This window comes from Quercus suber, unplaced genomic scaffold (genome assembly GCF_002906115.3).
Source record: "Quercus suber isolate HL8 unplaced genomic scaffold, Cork oak 2.0 scaffold_779, whole genome shotgun sequence".
NCBI classification, from domain to species: Eukaryota; Viridiplantae; Streptophyta; class Magnoliopsida; order Fagales; family Fagaceae; genus Quercus; species Quercus suber.
In genome coordinates, this window is record NW_027070215.1 from 57,959 (window position 1) to 74,028 (window position 16,070).

A 16,070-nucleotide genomic window follows, 5' to 3' on the forward strand; every position below is an offset into this window, starting at 1 on the left:
TTTTTCTCCTATACCAAAGCAGGCTTGTCCCCCATCTGGTGTGTTCGATCCCAACAGGTTTCGATCATATACTGCCTTTCAGACTCATGACAATTACTTCAAAAAGGCTACACCTCTGATTGAAAGAGTCTTTGACCAACATTCTCTATTTGACACCAACATTCCTCAATGGTTTGCATGCAAGGATTGGAATTATCTCCTCTCTGACCTTGATGATGCATATGAAGATCTGGTCAAAGAGTTCTATGCCAATGTAATTGTTGAAGGAGATGAGCTTAAGTGCTGGGTTAGAGAAAAAAGTTTCTCGATCTCTCCCGCATACCTAGCAGAGATTCTGCACATCAACAGGCCAATTCTTGAGGTCTCACCGGTCTATGATGATCTACATCCGGATGAAGAACTACTTAAAGCAGCTCTTGGGAAAAATCTGGAACTTTCCTTAAATGGGAACTTAGTTAGTGTTTCATCTCTTCCTCCAAAATTGAGGGTGCTCACGATCGTCATGTTTCACAACTTGTATCCCCTATCCAGCACAGGGTATATGAATCTCGGGCGTGCACTGTTTCTTCATGATCTGATTTCTGATGTCGAGATTGACATCTGTGCTCATATCTTTCATACCTTTGTAAAACTGTTCTACGAACCGAATCAAGGATGTGCATCCCATTTTGCTATCTCATCTCACGAATTCTGAAGCGTATAGGGCTCCATCCGTCTGAGAATGAATTTCCCTGCACAAAACCATGTCCAATCAACATGCGCACATTCAACGCTAGCATTGGTCACAGTAAGAAGAGAATCAAAACAGAAGCTTCCGCGTCCCACAGTGGCTCGCGCTCCAGTTCACTTCCCGCTGACGAGAAGCTAGACTCTAGACTCTATTGTAGCTTTTGTTCATGAACTGAGTTCCAATATGTCCGACCTTACTTCCATCTTGAATCATCTCAGCATTCGATGGGATACGAAGTTCACTTCGATTCAAACTCAATTGGATAAAATTCAAAGAAAGCTAGAAGATAATGACGACTAGCTATTCCATGACAAAAAGGGGGAGATGTTGTTGGTAGGGGGAGAGCTCAACGAAAGGGGGAGATTTCAGCTAACAGATTTTTGTTTACTATTTTTGTCTATCTTTAGTTGTTACCATATTTCTGTATCCATCTTATATCATTCAGTTTTTTTATGTTTTGGTTTGTACCCATGTTGCTTATGTAAGCTTTAAGGGTTTGTTTATGCATATCTGTAGGCCTTTGTGGTTTGTGCGATGCTTTATGCAGCCTTTGTGCTTTGTTAAATCAGTACTTCCAACTAAATGTCTTGCATTTTCTTCTAAGTACTGTCACTCTTGTGCCCGTTGTAGGATTGTTCCTAGATGCACATACTTCATGTACTGTGCATTGGTTGAGTGTTGGTCATTCAAGCAATTTACCTTGTGTTTAGTGTCTTGAATGTCTAGATGTTCATTTCAAGTGTGAATGAGCATTGTGATCACTTGGCTATAGTGATTACCTGCTTTGGTCTTGCCATGGTTTATTGCTTTATTCCATTGTGCATGAGTCTTTGTTTTGGTAGAACTTAAACATAAATCATACAGAAAACTCCTATAAATTACTTAGAATGAAAATAACTATATTTTGTAAGGTTGAAATTTGTCAACCATCTTGTGGGCTTTATTCCGTGCCAATTTGCTTGTAATTTAAGCACTTAGTAACCCTGTATTTAGGTGGGATTATTGTAAGGGTAGTGTGTAAGAAGTTGTGAAGAAAAGCTCAAGTATGTGCAAAGAAGCAGAGCTTCGCGGCTAGGACTCGCGGGTGGCTCGCGGCTGCAAGTCGCCAATTCCAGGCACGTGAGATGCATACAGGGAAGCTGAAGGGTCGCGCCAGTTGTCACACTACAGAACAAAAGTCCCAAGCTGGTCAAGTCGTTACGTCGCGACTTGATTTCGCGACTTGGACAAGCCGCAAGACCAAGCCGCCAATTTACCCTGTTTGGCAAAAAATATGTCTCTTCGTATTCTCATCTCACCTCACTATATATAGACCTTTATACCCACTAAATGTAGAGAGCTTCCAGAGAGAATTTTTGTGAGAGAAAACCCTAGAGAAAAACAGGATTGCCTCATCCCCAATCTTCATCTAAGAAACTCTACAAATTCCTCTACTCTCTTCCTCTTCATTGTCATACCCTTGAGAGGTCTTTTACCAAATCCTTATCTCACCACACCCACGTCTATGAGAATGTTTATTTGGTGCTGAGGGAAGCAGTTTGGAAGGAACCAATATACATTGGTTGATGCTATGGTCAAGTAGCGGAATCTGGGAAGCTAAAGAAGAAATAGGTTCTGCATAACCTCGTTGGAGCAAGAAGCTTGGAGGGCTTAGGTACCTGGGTAGATTAGGTTTGGAGGGTCTTCTGTTGTTCATGTATCCCAACTACATTCTTTAGTGGATTTTATCATCGCTTGGAGGGCGGCAGAGAGGTTTTATGTCAAGGACTTCGGTTTCCTCTTCGATAACATATCGTGTGTTGTCCGTGTGTTTGCATCATCTTCCCTTTATCTTTGACTTATATTTACTGCTGTGGATGTGTTTATATTTGGCTTAGATTGTCTATCAATTCTGTTGATGGCTTATTATCATGTTCCGCACATTAATTGTTTGATATAAAGCTTGAATTGGTATTTTTATAATTTGGGGTCTAAACGTTCAAGGGTGTTTCATACCCATATTGAACTTTCATATTTATTAAACAGTTTTAGCCTTAAAATCTAGCCTGCTAGTATTTGTTCAACATTGATATTTCTTCTTCTTCTTTTTTTTTTTTTTTTGGAACTTAATGAATAGAACTGTCAAATTTTAAGTACAAGCTAGCTAGTGGTATTACTTCACATTCACAAATCGGTGGTGTCACCATAACTATTTACATAAAATGCCTCAATGCAACCCTAACACAAAATATACCCAAAAGTTGAAAAGTGAAAAAAATAAATAAAAAGAAATTAAAGTACGTATTTACATCTTTGGAAGACTCTTGTCCAAATTGATTATATCAATTTCTATTTCTCCTCCCAAGTTGCTTCATTCGAAATGTCTTCATTAACCAATCAGGGTTCCTTGCAGTCATAACATGCCAAATAATCACTCCACCAACCGTACCAAATCCATACCCAATCACAACTATTTTCCAACCAAATTCAAATGGAGAATCTGAATCTTCACTATTCTCTGAGATTGAGGCAATGATGTTGGTAACCGGTTTTGGAATTTGTTTTCACAAAAATTTATCATCCACAATTGGGTTCCTTTTGCCCAAGTTTGTGGAATGCTTCCCTCAAGTTTTTTCTTTAGTAGATTAAGCACTAATAAAGAATCACCAAACTTGTTCAAACATTGGGGAAGTGTACCACATAAGCTGTTATTAAACAAATCGAGCATCTGAATAGAAGTCATGTTGCAAATCCACTATGAAATTTTTCCACTTAATTTATTGTTTGGAAATATTATAGTGCAAAGGAATACAAATCTTTTGTACCACTTTTTGTGGAGAAATTATTGTATACTTCCAGAGTACCATAAATGCGTACTCTCTCTTCTCACATGAATGGTGAGTCCCACTAATTAAATTCATGGTGGGACCCACTATTTATATGAGAGAGGGGAATACACATTTATGTTACTCCGGGAGTACCTAATAATTTTTCATTTTCCTTTACTACTCTATGTTCCACCAATCACTATTTACCAAATGTATGATTGCTTTCTATTTTAAATTTTAGTTATTCTATAAGGAAAGTAAAATGAAAACATGGTAAATAGTAATTGGTAGAACATAGAGTGGTACACAAAAAATAGTACAGAAGATTTGGACTCAACGCAAAGTGGTTGAATAGGAAGCGACCCTTCTAGCTGCTTAGAGCTAAGGTCTAGACAATGCATTAAATCATATTCCCTTAAAATGTTCAATTTTTTAAACATGATTAACATTTTGGGACAAATGGAGTATCATTTACTTATATACAACATAACAATCACTTATTATGGATAGCATTCAAAGACTTGACATTTAATTCAGTGTAATTTAAGATTCAAAATGGTGTGAAACTATTATAGACATAACACTATTCATAAGGTACTCATTGCACCATTTATTAACCAAGCATATTTATTGATAAACATTAAATTTTTTTTTTTTTAAGGAAAGATAGACATTTAAGAATAATGTTACAGTTATAAACTATTTTACTATATTTTTACAAACTATTGTCATTACCAACTTCTTACTGGTTCTTATCTAAGTCCACCACTAACATTATATTTCACTTATCAATAACCACCCACCACATTAGCAATTTGTAAATTTTTATGTAAAAAAGTTTGTATCTCTAGGATTTTCTGATATTTAATAACTAAATTAGAAATAGTTTATTGTAAGTTATATTAATGAATGCTAAAACAAGCAAGAATATTTAATGCTAGACTATTAACTGCTCATATTTATTAATGTCAGAAAATTTAATGATAGCAAATCATTTTTTTAAGCAAACATGTATATTGCAAGACATTTAAAACAAAACTATGATAAATTAATTACCATGTATATTTAATGAAAAAACACAATTTACATCCGCTAACTTTGCCCAATTAAAACTGTTTTGATTTTTTAAGTTTGAAGTTGGTTGTTTTAGTATGGTAATTTTGCTCAAAAAACATTTTAGTCCTTTAAATTTGAAGGTGGTCATTTTAGTCGGGTAACTTTACCCAAAAATACTCAAAACAATCAGCTTAGAATATTAAATAATTTTTGGATAAAGTTACTAGACTAAAATGATTAACTTCAAACTTAAAAGACTAATTTTTTTTTTTTGAGAAAATATATTGGACTAAAATGACCAACTTCAAAATTAAATGATTAAAATAATTTTTGGACAAAACTAACATGTATAAATTCCATTTTTGCCTATATTTTAATGTAAGTACATTTTATACGCAAGTATATTTAATGCTATAAAATTATGAGTACACATTTATTAATGTAAGACAAAATAAATAGTGCAAATATTAAACAAGCTTATTTATTGCAAAAAATTTAGTTCATTGATTTATTGCAAAGAAATTTAATATCTAAAATGAGTGATGTTACAGGTACAAACTATTTTACAATATTTTTACAAATTATTGATGTGAACAACTTTTTATTGGTTTTCATCTAGCTCACTATTAATATCACTATATCATTTACCAATAACCATTTATCACATCAGCACTTTGTAAAAAAAATTGTATCTCTAGCATTACTCATCTAAAATATAGAAAAAATAATTTTCAGAAACATTTAATGAGCAAAGAAATTTAATAGCCATGTATATTTAATATATTAAATATTTCAAACACATTTATTAAGACTTTTGTTAATGTATGCCAAAAATGGAAGGTGGGAAAATTGCACTGTCCAGCTTTGAGGTTTACTAAAATTACGTTGTCCTTCCCTATATTTCTAATTATACAAAGGCCTCCTTTGCTTTTTAAAATAAACTACAATCACATTTCCTACAACTTAACATTGTCAAATCCACTAAAGAATATCATCAAAAACCATATGGCACACTTTTTTCCCGTCTTAAAGAATTTTAGTATGACATGAAGCTACCCACAAAACTACAAAACAGCATTCCCATAATTTATCAAGTTGCACAATTTTCTTTGTAATTGTATTTTGACAAACAAAAACTTATGAAAGGCAGAGAATGAAGGTAGTTTGGAGGAAATTTCCAAAAAACAAATAAATGTATCCTTTCATCATTGCAAATTATCAATAAAATGATGAAGACTATTCTACCATTTTGTAAATTATTTTTGACCTTCAGAATAAAATAAAGTAAAACTAAAAATAAGAAGTGGAAAAACGTTGCTCACTTTTGAGATTAGTAGACCCATAGTTGTCAGTATCGTGTGTAGAATGTTATGTATCATACAATTCATGTTGTATCGAAATATCGTAAGTGCTCATAAATCCTACAATACAATGTGCGTATCATATGAATTGTATTGTAAAATCGTACATATCGTACAATACATAAACCAATGCTTTAAAATGAGATTTTTTGTTAATATTTGTACTTTTATTTGAATATAACAACTTGTTAGAATTGTTTTTAACACAAAATTATTAGTTTACTCAATTTAGCCTACTAAAATAACATATTCAAAAGTTTTTTTTCCTCTCCCTCCTATAATTGGACTACACAATACACACTTACCATTCACTTTGATATTTACAAATTTGTTTCATATACTTTGAATAAAATATTAATTGACAATATAAATTTTTATTTTTTTATCATTATTTTTATAAGTCCAAGAAACTAGAATGCTAAAAAAATTATTAAAATAAAAAGAACAAGAAGAGATAGTAAATGTTACTGACAATTGACAATAAAGAAAATTTTAATGAAGAAATAAGTTTGCAAAATTATAAGCATGATGATAACATTGAACTAGATGAGATTGATTAGACTATTTGACGAATATGATGAAAATAAATAATCATTTGTAATATATTATCACTTTTTTATAAAATATATATTATCACTTTTGAATTTAATTAATTTGAATGTGTATGTTATAAATACATGCTAGTTTTATTTATTTTAGTTAATTTGTTAAATATTATTACATAAGTGATGAATAAATTATTCATTAGTTGAATATATTCAAAATTTATAATGACTATATCCTTTATATATGTATATTTATAATTTTTTATAAATTTTATTATATTTTTTTTATAAATTTTATTAAATGTTTGTATATCTTACGATAAACGATACGATATGATACACAATAAGAAAAAAATTAAAGATTGATTTACGATACGATTCAGGTTTTGACAACTATGAGTAGACCCATGTTGATGCCCTATGTAAACAAAGAACTCATTAAAACAAAGCTTTTCCTGTTGTATATTGAGGATTCCACCTTCCATCGATTTTTCTTTTTTAAATCAAAAATCAAGAAGTATTTAATTAGGGGTTGTTGATATTGCTCCAGCAAGTTTAATTATCTCTAGAACAAAAACTATAATTCAATTAAACTAAAATTAAATTGTCATCCCCTATATTTCTAATTTTAGAAAAACCCCTGTCTTTAAAATAAACTACAATCACATTTCTTACAAATTAAAACCATTAAATCAATTAAAGGAATTTTGAATATAATTTAGAAAATTGTTTTTATTTATGTATTTGTCCTCCTTTACAAATGAAATCTCATTTTCTAATCCATATGGTTTAAAAACAAAAGGAAAGTTTTTTAATCAAAATTCAATAACTAACCAAAATATGGAAATGTATCAATATTGCAAAATTCAGTATATCCCATCAAATAAGTATATGATTTCCCATTTGAAAAANTACAATTAAAAATACATGCAAGGGAGGTCAATGTAATTTTAGTAAACATCAATGGCCGATAATTCAATCTTTTTATTTTTTTTTTATTTTTGGCATTCATTAACAAAAGTCTTAATAAGTGTGCTTTGTGATATCAAACATTAAATACATTTGCATATTAAATGCCTTAACATATTAAATGTATTTTTAAATTAAATTTTCAATACTTATATACTAAATTTATTGCCATATAACAATCCAAAAAAATTATTGCCATAAATATCCAACATTAAATGCACTTTCTTTTTAAATGTCTTAACAAACTAAATGTATTTTTAAATTAAAATTTTAATATATATATATATATATGCAAAATTTATTTCGCTATATCAATCAAAAACAATTATTGCAATAAATATCTTATGTTTATTTGATTGGTATATTGAATCTTGCAATATTGTTACATTTTCATATTTTGGTTTATTATTGAATTTTGATTAAAAAAATTTCTATTATTTTTAAACCCATATGGATAAGAAAAGGAGATTTTTATTTGCAAAAGGAGGATAAATGCAGAAATACAAAACTTTTCTAAATTATATTTAAAATTCATTTAATTGATTTAATGGTTTTAGGTTGCAAGAAATGTGATTGGAGTTTAGTTTTAAAAAACAGAGGTCTTTTCACAATTAAAAATACAAGGGAGGTCAATGTAATTTTTGTACACATCAGTGGCCGACAATGCAATTTTTTCATTTTTTATTTTTCGCATTCATTAACAAAAGTCCTTTTTTTTTTTATTAAATATGAGATAGAATTTTTATTCTAGCCTAATCTAAGTGTATATTGTGTGGAACTCCCTCCTGAAGACTTGAATCATGGCCCTTGCGCCCCACATCCCACAAATATTTATACTTGTAAAGTGACCACTGCACTAAAGGTGTGTGGTGGTCATTAACAAAAGTCTTAATAAGTGTGCTTTCTGATATCCAACATTAAATACACTTGCATATTAAATGTCTTAACACATTAAATGTATTTCTAAATTAAGTTTCCAATATTTATATACTAAATTTATTGCCATATGTCAATAAAAAAAATATATATATATTGCAATAAATATCCAACATTAAATACACTTGCTTATTAAATGTTTCAACATATTAAATTTATTTCTAACTTAAATTTTCAATATTTATATACTAAATTTATTGTAATATATCAATAAAAAAAAAGTTTTATTGCAATAAATATCCAACATTAAATACACATTCTTGTTAAATTTCTTATCACATTAAATGTATTTTTAAATTAAATCTTCAACATTTCTATACTAAATTTATTGCTATATATAAATCAAAAAAATATATTGCAATAAATATCTTATATTTATTTGATGGGAGATATTGAATTTTGTAATGTTGATATATTTTCATATTTGAATAATGTTAAAGATACAAACCTTTTTGCAAAAATGTTTACAAAATGCTGATACTGTAAATATCAGTAAATAAAAAAGTGATATTAATAGTAGTTCTTGATGAAAACAAATATGAAACTAGACAAATTAACATTTTGTAAAAATGTTGTAAAATAGTTTGTGATTGTAGCATTACTCTTCATATTTTGGTTTGTTATTGAATATTAATTAAAAAAAAATTACCTTTTGTTTTTAAATCTGTATGGAAACAAAAAATGGGGTTTTCATTTGTAAAGAGGATAAATGCATAAATACAAAAATTTTATAAATTATATTTAAAATTCATTTAACGGTTTTAAGTTTTTAAGAAATGTGATTGTAGTTTATTTTAAAAAACAGAGGTCTTTTTATAATTAGAAATAAAAGGGAGGTTGTATAAAAAAAATACAAGGGAGGTCATTGTAAATTTAGTAAACATTAATGGCAGATGGTGCAATTTTTTCATTTTTTATTTTTGGCATTCACTAGCAAACGTCTTAATAAAACTTCTTTGTAATATCCAATATTAAATACAATTGCATATTAAATTTCATAACATCCTCAAGTTTAGCTAACTGACATGACCACGTGTAAGCTTCAAATCCACAAATTCCTTCTCTTCTTGGACTTATCGCAACAAAAGCACCCACGCTTGTGACTTTGAGATCCCACTGAAAAGTTTCAGATCACCTTCACTTATTGATCTTTGAAACAGCAACTAGGTTCTACCAATGCTTGATTGTAGATCTTGCTCCAATAGACGCTTGTGTAGTTACAAGGTACAACACCTCTTTGATCTCACAAGAAGTAACACACAAGTCTTCCAAAAAATCTTCAAAATGTAGCTAGGGTTTCCCTTTTATATGTGGACAAGTTGGATTGAAACTCTAAACGTTTTTGCAGGCTTGGGCCTTGTTTTAAAAATCAACAAAATCTAATTTTTGCGATTTTCAATCTGTCAAATCTACTTTTCGATCAATCAAGCTTGGCAAATTCCAACTCTTCTTTTCTGCAGTTAGCTCGAACTTGAAGCTTGAAACACACATATTTGAGCAATGCCTAATACATAGACTAGACATGTTTTGTTCTCGGTTTGCCAACACATACAAAATAGAATTCTAAACATTTAATCATAAATCTTTAGAACCTAACAATCTCCTCCTTTAGCAATCCGTGATAAAACACACATACAAAATGAATTGCTCAAATCCAACATCAGCCCAATTGCAAAGTGTTGCCTTAACACAATTATATAAAGTTGTGATTTCCAACTATGTTGTGTTGGCTTTAATTTTGTGCCAAATTTGATTGTAATTTCTTCAATCATTTTCCTTATATGTATATGGGATTAATTTTAAAGGATGAGTGTGAGAGAACAGTAAAGACTCAAGCTTCAAAGGATGTACAAGTGGATTTCGTGACTGGCTCGCGACTATCTTGTGAGTAACTTACCCGCGAAAAAAGCCATATGTAGAGCACATGACTGAAAGATGAAGAGTCGCGCTAGGCTGTTTCTTTCGTGAGTGTCTCGCACATAAGGCCAACCCATGAAGGACCCATAAAACTTTCTATTTGGTAATAAATCTGTAGACACCCTATTTTGCAACCCGTATTTAACCTCACATGGAGAGTAAAAGGGTAATTTTTCCTTGAAAATATGCATCTTGATTTTGGCCATTATATCCTTAATCTCATTTCACTAAAATGATCTTGATGTTGTAACGATCAAATCGACTGGTCATAAGTCTTAATCGGACCACTACATTGAAAGTTATCATCAAATCAAGTTTTAATGGCTGAGATGCACTATCACAAAGTTAGTCCTACTATATGTGATTATGAATAATTGATTTCAATTGGTTATAAGTGTAATTATTTGATAGTAATTATTTGAATCCTCTTGAATATGTTTGATTGTTCTTATATGTTCTTCACATGTTCTTCGTTTTTCATCACATGTTCATGCATATCACTGGTTTTAATCTTAAATCCACATCAATAATATGAAAAACATGTTTGTTTAATAATTCTTTCAAATCCTTGAATCTAGGCTATCACCATCCACACACATTCACTAGAATTTTATTTTTTAATCCAAATGAAATTCATAATAAATTAAATTAGGGTTTATCACATGCACACACATTAAATTCAACATGCAAATTGATTGATATATTGGATGATATGATGTAAAGGTTGGCCACCATAGTCTAGAAGATCGGTTTCACTGGGCAAGGTGGGTGCCTAACACCTTCCTTCCTTGTAACATAGCCTCTGAACTTAGATCAAGGGTTAGTAGATCAAATGCTTATCCTTGTAATTTTCAATTTCTAGATTGTAACTAGAAGACAAAGCCATGTACTTTATCTTAGATTGTATCTAGGACCAAAGCCATGTAATTTCCTACGTTCAATGTAAATTCAATTTCAAATTAATAAAATGATGAATTTTTCAATTATGGTTTTCTTATTTATCCCAACAATTAAATAAGTGGTGACTCCATTGTAAAACCTTTAATCTAAAGGGGAAAATATAATTAGTCGAACCTCCATTTTGAGAGGCAATAACACAACTCCACCCATTCACGTGGGTTTGGCCCAACATTCCTATAAAAGGGGGCTGGGGGCGCGGTCTCTCACAGTGGCGACTCCACTGGGGATATTGAGGGCTAGGTTTCAATTAGGTTATGGTGGCCAACCATGTCATTGTTTGTTTATTGTTTTTTTGTATACAATATGTCATTATTTTGCATGTCATGCATCATTTGCTTGAATGAAATTTATTTTATTTGTGTGCTAGCCTGAAAGCCCAGTAGTATTAGTCGTGGATTGTGGTCTTCCTGAGACTCACATACCCAGCAGTGAACCTACCACCCACCGCGACAAGGATCATCATGGTTATGCCATGGTGGTTCATAAGGACAAACTATACCGTTCGGACCAACGCAGCACTCCTAGCATCACAAGTTGGGAGGTACGATGTCCTAGCTTGTGGGGACCTTTAACTTACCTTCTACCTATGTTGTAATGACCCATAAAACCTACCTTTAGGTCGGTCCATATAAATTGCATTGCATTATACATGTGTTTGGCCGTTGTTTGAACCACGATGAGCCCAAGTCCAACGCTTGAGCCCATCATAATTGTTTGAACCATGTATGTTATGAATGAACTCAAACCCAAAAGCCTATGAATGAACTCTACTTGGTATGGAAGCCCAAAACTGTTTCTTGAATGAGTCTAAGCCCAACACTTGAGCCCATCAAAGGTGTATATGCATGATCAACATCAAAGGCCAAAAGCTCACAAGATACATGTCTTCCAAGTGTAAGCCCAAGCCATTTCAAGCAAATACCAAGATATCATAATCAAGGTTCAAGCATACCAAGCCTCAAGCATCCTAAATAGACCAAGAATAAACAAGTGGCCCAACTTTGCCTCACTCTACATATGGTTTGCAACATCATGGTTAAACTTAAAGTTTGTTTGTTTATTCCATGTTTATATGTTTCTTTCAATTCAAAATTTTCATGTTGCATTTAATAAGCTTTGTTCATGTATATATATTAAGAAAAAAACAAAAACAAAAAATCAAAAAAGATTTTAAAATTTCCAGATCTTTCCCATAAAAAGGAAAAAGGTCTTTGGACTAGGGGCATTGAGCCCTTAAGTCATTTTAAAAAAAAAAAAAAAAATCTTTGAACTAGGGGCATTAGACTTCCTAGTGATTTTTTCAAAAAGACCCATTTTTTTTCTTTCAAAGATTTCAAGATTCTTTAAAGTCTTCTTTTCAAAATGGTACATGAGGATTCCTTGGACAAAACTTTTTCTAAATTGTGATGTTTAAAGGCTTGAACAATCAACTTGTACCGAGAAAGGACTGACTTCATTTGATCCATGTAAACACTTTTGCTAAATTACTTTGAATAAAAGAAGAAATGGTCTTACAAGGCAATCAAAGAAAATCTATCCATCAGAAAATTCAAAAAGCCCATGCATTCATTCCAAATTTCTAAAAACTTTTGTGTCTCCAATAGAGCATTCATACTTTTTCTTTTAAGGGGAATTTATTAAAAGAGCTCAAGTCACTGTGCCTACAAGCAAGCATTGCTAGGGATAGGAGGCCGTCTTTGGTAAAACAAGATTATACCTTAATACTTAGAATGATCATTATCCATTGCTAGCCCATTTGAGCCTTTAAACACTTAGCCTTTTTTTCACATGAACCCACTAAAATCTAAACCTAGGATGGGAAAATTCAAAGTATGCATACTTAAATCTCATGTTAAGGAGGAGTCGACCTTGAGCTTTGAAGCTAATTGATAAAGCTCTCCTAGAGGACATGAAAGACAAGTAGAGAGTTTATTAAGCTAAAGATAAGAGATCATCAAAGAAAAATGAGCTTTCACTCAATCAAAAAAAGAGAGATGAAATTCCATCAATGTGAGAGGAAAAAAAGTGTGTATTAAGTTTGAAGAGCCTAAAATTCATCATGCTAAGAGGAATACAAGATTCATCCAAAAGAGATTTCATCAAAAAAGGAAAGATTCATCAAGCATAGAAATGTGCAAGTTCATCGAGGCAAGAAAGATGTACAGAGAGTGCATCAAAATGACTTAAGCTGAGAAAAAAAAAAGGGTGGCAAAAGATCCCCAAAAAAAATCAAGAGATGAAAGATAGCAAAAAAAAAAAAAAAAAAAAAGGACAGGCTTGCATTGTGGCAAAATCCTCATTATTTCACTTTGCTTTTTTAGGACTATTGATATCATATTTTGTCTGGCCCCAATTCACGCATCAGAATAAAGACAAAAAGAAAAAAAAAAATTAGAAACGGTGCAAAATCATGAATTTCAAAGCCAAAAAGGGTAAAAGTAAATACAAAGTGCTTGAACAGTGAATCAAAAAGTCACAACATTTGAAAAATCCATTTTACATAATATATGGCCAAAACCCTAACAGGGTATGATAGAAAGTTGAATTTTTGGTCTGATTGTTGGATCGTGTTGGATTTTGGACCTTCTTATAGGACATATTTTTCCCTTCGAAATGATAATTTACAGGCCAAAATTGGAGTAAAAATGGATGAGATATCACAAAAATACTAAAACCCTAACAATATCTTCATTGTATTTTTCAGGAAAACTAGTAGTTTTTTACCCAACTTCGTGTAATAAATTGAAACAATTGGACAAGAATGATCGGGCTAGACCATCTTGAAGAATAAGATCTTAGCTAATTTTCACCAAAAGGGCTTGACAATATATTCTTCAGATTGGAAGATATGAATTTTTCAAGAAAAATGTCCATAATTTTTCAGTTTTGCATCACCCTCCTTTAGGGCATGATATCTCATTGACCCTAGCTTCAAATCGAACAAGACTAGGACCATTGGAAATTAGAGATCTAGAGCTTTCCGTTCATATAAAATTCTTATAAAATGGAGCTTGAAAAGGCCTCCAAAGAGTCGCATGAAAATTGGGCCAGAAATCATAAAAGTACAAAAAGGGCTAATGAAGTGTGTTAGGGGCGTTTGTTATTCGTTGCCCACATGATGTTAGGAGAGTCAAAACTGAGACTCAACTTTAGGTTTGGAACATGACCCAAAGGCTATCGGTGAAGTGTGAAAGGCCCATTTTGCTTTAAGTGTAGGATGCATCAAACAAAGATTATAATAAGGCCTCAAAAATACCTCTTGCATAGATAAGCTAGCGCAAAGGATGGCCCACCACAACAAGTGCTCAAATAACAGTCCAGGGATAAGTAAGAAAAATGTCCAACGGTAGATGTTTGAAAAATCAATAAATGTATTTGCATAGTAAAATTATTCATTTCCTCCATAGTTGGTTAATATAGAAGTTGGCCCATTATAACAAGTACATAAGGGGAAAAACGGTCTAGTAGTGAATATGACAGACCTCCAGTGGCAACGTCTAATTAGTTAATAAATATGTTTACATGATAAAAATTGTATAGTTTCTTCATTATTATCAAGTTATCATGAGGGAAAACTTCCATAGTATCCAAAACATTATGGCTTTCATCATAATAACAATAAACAAGGACTAAAGGCTTCATAATTACAAGTAAAAGAGGAAAAAATAGGATGGAATGAAGAGAGAGAGAGATTCCAGCTCAGTGCAGCACATATTGAACTAAGATTTTTGGAATATCTATATTTGGGGCATGAATGGTGTAGTGTAGGCTATTTTTGAGTGAGGGTATTTAAGCTTGTGGTTGTGTGATGGAGTTAATGTTGAGGCTAAGGCTTTTATGGGTAAAGAGTTGTTTGTGACTGATTAGGAAACATTTATGGGCTATGAATATGTAGAAAAAGAAAGGGAATGTTTAAGGCTAAGTGAGTGTGGGCTAAGAGGAATGATTTATGAGCTTAGGGAGAGTTGAACCACAAGCAAATTGACAAGAAAATCAGAAATTTTAGAGGGGTTTGGTGTCTATTTTAAGGTGCTAGGATTTTCTGAGAAGATGGAATGTGATGTTTATGGGTAAGCGTATATGAGCATTTATGGACTAAAGGCTAGGTTCTAAACTAAGGGATTGACTTATGGACTGAAAATAGCATGATGGGTGAGGAATTTTATGATAAGATTTGTTATCTTCCATGAGTTGATGGTAGTTCCCTTTTATAGTGAAGCTTAAGGAATTGATTAGCAAAAGTCCAAAAACGTAGGACTGATCAAGGGCAGGACAACAAACTTAATTGTCCTAAGATTTGGCCTAAAATGGGAGATTTGCTTTTGAGCCTATTTTGCTTCTTTGGGCAATGTCACACATGGGTAAAAATCAGCATAATCTTGCATTAAATACTAAGAATTCTGAGATTGTGTTTAGCCAATGGGATTAAGGCAGGTATTGAAGAAGAATCCTAGTGTTGCAACTGAGATTTGGACTCTAGGAAGTAGGATTCAACACCCCAAACCAAGTGTCAAAATTTAAGTCCATTTCAGAGGGTTCTGCTGGAAATCCCTTTATACCCTCCAAACCACATGTTCCCAAATTTTTCTCTTTAAGATTCATGGGCTTGTTTTATGAACCAATCACATATATTTTTAGTAATAAAATAAACTATTTGGTTGCGGATTTCACGAGCTTAGAGGTCTTGGTTATGGCTTCCTTGAGTTGTGACCAAAACTTGGGGAAGAATGGTTTTTATTAGCCTTTAGGTGTCAACCTCTGGTACTGTTCACATCAAAGTTGGCAGTGG